Source organism: Sminthopsis crassicaudata, chromosome 2 (genome assembly GCF_048593235.1).
Source record: "Sminthopsis crassicaudata isolate SCR6 chromosome 2, ASM4859323v1, whole genome shotgun sequence".
Lineage (NCBI taxonomy): Eukaryota > Metazoa > Chordata > Mammalia > Dasyuromorphia > Dasyuridae > Sminthopsis > Sminthopsis crassicaudata.
This window is the reverse complement of record NC_133618.1, coordinates 353,066,682-353,075,301: the sequence shown is the minus strand read 5'-3', so window position 1 is coordinate 353,075,301 and position 8,620 is coordinate 353,066,682.

The following is an 8,620-nucleotide window of genomic DNA, read 5'->3' as shown; positions in this document are numbered from 1 at the left end:
AGAGGAACAAGTATCCGAAGGAATGGATTTTCCGTAAGGAAATAACTGGAACTATTTCCTGCACATTCACTCATTCTACTGTAAAGGATTCCTGTTAAGAATCCCTTGATCATCTTTATATAGGTATACAGAAGATAATGCATCTTATACAGAAAGTCCAGTTGTAGCAAATAGGAGAGAATTATCATCAACTATAAAGTTCCTATTTGAAAAGGAAACATCAGGCACTCTAGCCTCAATAGAATGGGAAATAAAGAGGAACAAGTGTCCAAAAGAAGGGATTTTTCCAAAGGAAATAACTGGAACTATTGCCTGCACATTCACTCATTCCACTGTAAAGGATTGCTGTTAAGAATCCCTTGATCAGCTTTATTTATACAGAAGAAAATGCATCTTGTAAGGAAAGTCTAGTTGAAGCAAATAGGATTTAATTAATTTCAACTATAAAGTTCCTAATTGAAAAGGAACCATCAGGCAAACTAGCCTGAATAGAATGGAAAATAGAGAGGAACAAGTATCCGAAGGAATGGATTTTCCTAACGGAAATAACTGGAACTATTGCCTGCACATTAACTCATTCCACTGTAAAGGATACCTGTTAAGAATCCCTTGATCAGTTTTAGATATACAGAAGATAATGCATCTTATACAGAAAGTCCAGTTGAAGCAAATAGGATTTAATTAAAATCAACTATAAAGTTCCTAATTGAAAAGGAAACAAAGGGAAAACTAGACTCAAAAGAATGGGAAATAGAGAGGAACAAGTATCTGAAGGAATGGATTTCCCCTAAGGAAATAACTGGAACTATTGCTTGCACATTCACTCCTTCCACTGTTAAGGATTCCTGTTAAGAATCCCTTGATCAGCTTTAGATATACAGAAGATAATGCATCTTGTACAGAAAGTCCAGTTGAAGCAAATAGGATTTAATTAAAATCAACTATAAAGTTCCTAATTGAAAAGGAAACAAAGGGAAAACTAGATTCAATAGAATGGGAAATAGAGAGCAACAAGTATCCACAGGAATGGATTTTCCTAAAGGAAATAACTGGAACTATTGCCTGCACATTAACTCATTCCACTGTAAAGGATTCCTGTTAAGAATCCCTTGATCAGTTTTAGATATACAGAAGATAATGCATCTTTTACAGAAAGTCCAGTTGAAGCAAATAGGATTTAATTAAAATCAACTATAAAGTTCCTAATTGAAAAGGAAACAAAGGGAAAACTAGATTCAATAGAATGGGAAATAGAGAGCAACAAGTATCCACAGGAATGGATTTTCCGGAAAGAAATAACTTGAACTATTGCCTCCCCATTCACTCATTCCACTGTAAAGGATTCCTGTTAAGAATCCCTTGATCAGCTTTGGATATACAGAAGATAATGCATCTTGTACAGAAAGTCTAATTGAAGTAAACAGGAGAGAATTATCATCAACTATAAAGTTCCTAATTGAAAAGGAAACATCAGACACATTAGCCTCAATAGAATTGGGAAATAGAGAGGAACAAGTACCCGAAGGAATGGATTTTCCGGAAGGAAATAACTTGAACTATTGCCTGTACTTTCACTCATTCCACTGTAAAGGATTCCTGTTAAGAATCCCGTGATCAGCTTTAGATATACAGAAGATAATGCATCTTGTACAGAAAGTCCAGTTGAAGCAAATAGGATTTAATTAACATCAACTATAAAGTTCCTAATTGAAAAGGAAACAAAGGGAAAACTAGACTCAAAAGAATGGGAAATAGAGAGGAACAAGTATCTGAAGGAATGGATTTTCCCTAAGGAAATAACTGGAACTATTGCCTGCACATTCACTCATTCCATTGTAAAGGATTCCTGTTAAGAATCCCTTGATCAGCTTTAGATATACAGAAGATAATGCATCTGGTACAGAAAGTCCAGTTGAAGCAAATAGGAGAGAATTATCATCAACTATAAAGTTCCTAATTGAAAAGGAAACAAAGGGAAAACTAGACTCAAAAGAATGGGAAATAGAGAGGAACAAGTATCCGAAGGAATGGATTTTCCCTAAGGAAATAACTGGAAATATTGCCTGCAAATTCATTCATTCCATTGTAAAGGATTCTTGTTAAGAATCCCTTGATCAGCTTTAGATATACAGAAGATAATGCATCTGGTATAGAAAGTCCAGTTGAAGCAAATAGGAGAGAATTATCATCAACTATAAAGTTCCTAATTGAAAAGGAAACAAAGGGAAAACTAGACTCAATAGAATGGGAAATAGAGAGGAACAAGTATCCGAAGGAATGGATTTTCCGGAAAGAAATAACTTGAACTATTGCCTCCACATTCACTCATTCCACTGTAAAGGATTCCTGTTAAGAATCCCTTGATCTGCTTTAGATATACAGAAGATAATGCATCTTGTACAGAAAGTCTAATTGAAGTAAATAGCAGAGAATTATCATCAACTATAAAGTTCCTCAATGAAAAGGAAACATCAGGCTCTCTAGCCTCAATAGAATGGGAAATAGAGAGCAACAAGTATCCACAGGAATGGATTTTCCTAAAGGAAATAACTGGAACTATTGCCTGCACATTCACTCATTCCACTGTAAAGGATTCCTGTTAAGAATCCCTTGATAAGCTTTAGATATAAAGAAGATAATGCATCTTGTACAGAAAGTCCAGTTGAAGCAAATAGGAGAGAATTATCATCAACTGTATAGTTCCTAATTTAAAAGGAAACATCAGACACATTAGCCTCAATTGAATGGGAAATAGAGAGGAACAAGTATCCGAAGGAATGGATTTTCCGTAAGGAAATAACTGGAACTATTTCCTGCACATTCACTCATTCCACTGTAAAGGATTCCTGTTAAGAATCCCTTGATCAGCTTTATTTATACAGAAGATAAGGCATCTTGTACAGGAAGTCCAGTTGAAGCAAATAGGAGAGAATTATCATCAACTATAAACTTCCTAATTGAAAAGGAACCATCAGGCACACTAGCCTCAATAGAATTGGAAATAGAGAGCAACAAGTATCCATAGGAATGGATTTTCCGTAAGGAAATAACTGGAACTATTGCATGCACATTCACTCATTCCACTGTAAAGGATTGCTGTTAAGAATCCCTTGATCAGCTTTAGCTATACAGAAGAAAATGCATCTTGTAAGGAAAGTCTAGTTGAAGCAAATAGGATTTAATTCATATCAACTATAAAGTTCCTAATTGAAAAGGAACCATCAGGCAAACTAGCCTGAATAGAATGGAAAATAGAGAGGAACAAGTATCCTAAGGAATGGATTTTCCGGAAGGAAATAACTTGAACTATTTCCTGCACATTCACTCATTCCACTGTAAAGGATTCCTGTTAAGAATCCCTTGATCAGCTTTAGATATGCAGAAGATAATGCATCTTGTAAGGAAAGTCTAGTTGAAGCAAATAGGATTTAATTAATTTCAACTATAAAGTTCCTAATTGAAAAGGAACCATCAGGCACACTAACCTCAATAGAATGGAAAATAGAGAGGAACAAGTATCCGAAGGAATGGATTTTCCTAAAGGAAATAACTGGAACTATTGCCTGCACATTAACTCATTCCACTGTAAAGGATTCCTGTTAAGAATCCCTTGATCAGTTTTAGATATACAGAAGATAATGCATCTTGTACAGAAAGTCCAGTTGAAGCAAATAGGATTTAATTAAAATCAACTATAAAGTTCCTAATTGAAAAGGAAACAAAGGGAAAACTAGATTCAATAGAATGGGAAATAGAGAGCAACAAGTATCCACAGGAATGGATTTTCCGGAAAGAAATAACTTGAACTATTGCCTCCACATTCACTCATTCCACTGTAAAGGATTCCTGTTAAGAATCCCTTGATCAGCTTTGGATATACAGAAGATAATGCATCTTGTACAGAAAGTCTAATTGAAGTAAACAGGAGAGAATTATCATCAACTATAAAGTTCCTAATTGAAAAGGAAACATCAGACACATTAGCCTCAATAGAATTGGGAAATAGAGAGGAACAAGTACCCGAAGGAATGGATTTTCCGGAAGGAAATAACTTGAACTATTGCCTGTACTTTCACTCATTCCACTGTAAAGGATTCCTGTTAAGAATCCCGTGATCAGCTTTAGATATACAGAAGATAATGCATCTTGTACAGAAAGTCCAGTTGAAGCAAATAGGATTTAATTAACATCAACTATAAAGTTCCTAATTGAAAAGGAAACAAAGGGAAAACTAGACTCAAAAGAATGGGAAATAGAGAGGAACAAGTATCTGAAGGAATGGATTTTCCCTAAGGAAATAACTGGAACTATTGCCTGCACATTCACTCATTCCATTGTAAAGGATTCCTGTTAAGAATCCCTTGATCAGCTTTAGATATACAGAAGATAATGCATCTGGTACAGAAAGTCCAGTTGAAGCAAATAGGAGAGAATTATCATCAACTATAAAGTTCCTAATTGAAAAGGAAACAAAGGGAAAACTAGACTCAAAAGAATGGGAAATAGAGAGGAACAAGTATCCGAAGGAATGGATTTTCCCTAAGGAAATAACTGGAAATATTGCCTGCAAATTCATTCATTCCATTGTAAAGGATTCTTGTTAAGAATCCCTTGATCAGCTTTAGATATACAGAAGATAATGCATCTGGTATAGAAAGTCCAGTTGAAGCAAATAGGAGAGAATTATCATCAACTATAAAGTTCCTAATTGAAAAGGAAACATCAGGCACACTAGCCTCAATAGAATGGGAAATAGAGAGGAACAATTATCGGAAGGAATGGATTTTCCCTAAGGAAATAATTGGAACTATTGCCTGCACATTCACTCATTCCATTGTAAAGGATTCCTGTTAAGAATCCCTTGATCAGCTTTAGATATACAGAAGATAATGCATCTTGTACAGAAAGTCCAGTTGAAGCAAATAGGAGAGAATTATCATCAACTATAAAGTTCCTAATTGAAAAGGAAACAAAGGGAAAACTAGACTCAATAGAATGGGAAATAGAGAGGAACAAGTATCCGAAGGAATGGATTTTCCGGAAAGAAATAACTTGAACTATTGCCTCCACATTCACTCATTCCACTGTAAAGGATTCCTGTTAAGAATCCCTTGATCTGCTTTAGATATACAGAAGATAATGCATCTTGTACAGAAAGTCTAATTGAAGTAAATAGGAGAGAATTATCATCAACTATAAAGTTCCTCAATGAAAAGGAAACATCAGGCTCTCTAGCCTCAATAGAATGGGAAATAGAGAGCAACAAGTATACACAGGAATGGATTTTCCTAAAGGAAATAACTGGAACTATTGCCTGCACATTCACTCATTCCACTGTAAAGGATTCCTGTTAAGAATCCCTTGATAAGCTTTAGATATAAAGAAGATAATGCATCTTGTACAGAAAGTCCAGTTGAAGCAAATAGGAGAGAATTATCATCAACTGTATAGTTCCTAATTTAAAAGGAAACATCAGACACATTAGCCTCAATTGAATGGGAAATAGAGAGGAACAAGTATCCGAAGGAATGGATTTTCCGTAAGGAAATAACTGGAACTATTTCCTGCACATTCACTCATTCTACTGTAAAGGATTCCTGTTAAGAATCCCTTGATCATCTTTATATAGGTATACAGAAGATAATGCATCTTATACAGAAAGTCCAGTTGTAGCAAATAGGAGAGAATTATCATCAACTATAAAGTTCCTAATTGAAAAGGAAACATCAGGCACTCTAGCCTCAATAGAATGGGAAATAAAGAGGAACAAGTGTCCAAAAGAAGGGATTTTTCCAAAGGAAATAACTGGAACTATTGCCTGCACATTCACTCATTCCACTGTAAAGGATTGCTGTTAAGAATCCCTTGATCAGCTTTATTTATACAGAAGAAAATGCATCTTGTAAGGAAAGTCTAGTTGAAGCAAATAGGATTTAATTAATATCAACTATAAAGTTCCTAATTGAAAAGGAACCATGAGGCAAACTAGCCTGAATAGAATGGAAAATAGAGAGGAACAAGTATCCGAAGGAATGGATTTTCCGGAAGGAAATAACTTGAACTATTTCCTGCACATTCACTCATTCCACTGTAAAGGATTCCTGTTAAGAATCCCTAGATCAGCTTTAGATATGCAGAAGATAATGCATCTTGTAAGGAAAGTCTAATTGAAGCAAATAGGATTTAATTAATTTCAACTATAAAGTTCCTAATTGAAAAGGAACCATCAGGCACACTAACCTCAATAGAATGGAAAATAGAGAGGAACAAGTATCCGAAGGAATGGATTTTCCTAACGGAAATAACTGGAACTATTGCCTGCACATTAACTCATTCCACTGTAAAGGATACCTGTTAAGAATCCCTTGATCAGTTTTAGATATACAGAAGATAATGCATCTTATACAGAAAGTCCAGTTGAAGCAAATAGGATTTAATTAAAATCAACTATAAAGTTCCTAATTGAAAAGGAAACAAAGGGAAAACTAGATTCAATAGAATGGGAAATAGAGAGCAACAAGTATCCACAGGAATGGATTTTCCTAAAGGAAATAACTGGAACTATTGCCTGCACATTAACTCATTCCACTGTAAAGGATTCCTGTTAAGAATCCCTTGATCAGTTTTAGATATACAGAAGATAATGCATCTTTTACAGAAAGTCCAGTTGAAGCAAATAGGATTTAATTAAAATCAACTATAAAGTTCCTAATTGAAAAGGAAACAAAGGGAAAACTAGATTCAATAGAATGGGAAATAGAGAGCAACAAGTATCCACAGGAATGGATTTTCCGGAAAGAAATAACTTGAACTATTGCCTCCCCATTCACTCATTCCACTGTAAAGGATTCCTGTTAAGAATCCCTTGATCAGCTTTGGATATACAGAAGATAATGCATCTTGTACAGAAAGTCTAATTGAAGTAAACAGGAGAGAATTATCATCAACTATAAAGTTCCTAATTGAAAAGGAAACATCAGACACATTAGCCTCAATAGAATTGGGAAATAGAGAGGAACAAGTACCCGAAGGAATGGATTTTCCGGAAGGAAATAACTTGAACTATTGCCTGTACTTTCACTCATTCCACTGTAAAGGATTCCTGTTAAGAATCCCGTGATCAGCTTTAGATATACAGAAGATAATGCATCTTGTACAGAAAGTCCAGTTGAAGCAAATAGGATTTAATTAACATCAACTATAAAGTTCCTAATTGAAAAGGAAACAAAGGGAAAACTAGACTCAAAAGAATGGGAAATAGAGAGGAACAAGTATCTGAAGGAATGGATTTTCCCTAAGGAAATAACTGGAACTATTGCCTGCACATTCACTCATTCCATTGTAAAGGATTCCTGTTAAGAATCCCTTGATCAGCTTTAGATATACAGAAGATAATGCATCTGGTACAGAAAGTCCAGTTGAAGCAAATAGGAGAGAATTATCATCAACTATAAAGTTCCTAATTGAAAAGGAAACAAAGGGAAAACTAGACTCAAAAGAATGGGAAATAGAGAGGAACAAGTATCCGAAGGAATGGATTTTCCCTAAGGAAATAACTGGAAATATTGCCTGCAAATTCATTCATTCCATTGTAAAGGATTCTTGTTAAGAATCCCTTGATCAGCTTTAGATATACAGAAGATAATGCATCTGGTATAGAAAGTCCAGTTGAAGCAAATAGGAGAGAATTATCATCAACTATAAAGTTCCTAATTGAAAAGGAAACAAAGGGAAAACTAGACTCAATAGAATGGGAAATAGAGAGGAACAAGTATCCGAAGGAATGGATTTTCCGGAAAGAAATAACTTGAACTATTGCCTCCACATTCACTCATTCCACTGTAAAGGATTCCTGTTAAGAATCCCTTGATCTGCTTTAGATATACAGAAGATAATGCATCTTGTACAGAAAGTCTAATTGAAGTAAATAGCAGAGAATTATCATCAACTATAAAGTTCCTCAATGAAAAGGAAACATCAGGCTCTCTAGCCTCAATAGAATGGGAAATAGAGAGCAACAAGTATCCACAGGAATGGATTTTCCTAAAGGAAATAACTGGAACTATTGCCTGCACATTCACTCATTCCACTGTAAAGGATTCCTGTTAAGAATCCCTTGATAAGCTTTAGATATAAAGAAGATAATGCATCTTGTACAGAAAGTCCAGTTGAAGCAAATAGGAGAGAATTATCATCAACTGTATAGTTCCTAATTTAAAAGGAAACATCAGACACATTAGCCTCAATTGAATGGGAAATAGAGAGGAACAAGTATCCGAAGGAATGGATTTTCCGTAAGGAAATAACTGGAACTATTTCCTGCACATTCACTCATTCCACTGTAAAGGATTCCTGTTAAGAATCCCTTGATCAGCTTTATTTATACAGAAGATAAGGCATCTTGTACAGGAAGTCCAGTTGAAGCAAATAGGAGAGAATTATCATCAACTATAAACTTCCTAATTGAAAAGGAACCATCAGGCACACTAGCCTCAATAGAATTGGAAATAGAGAGCAACAAGTATCCATAGGAATGGATTTTCCGTAAGGAAATAACTGGAACTATTGCATGCACATTCACTCATTCCACTGTAAAGGATTGCTGTTAAGAATCCCTTGA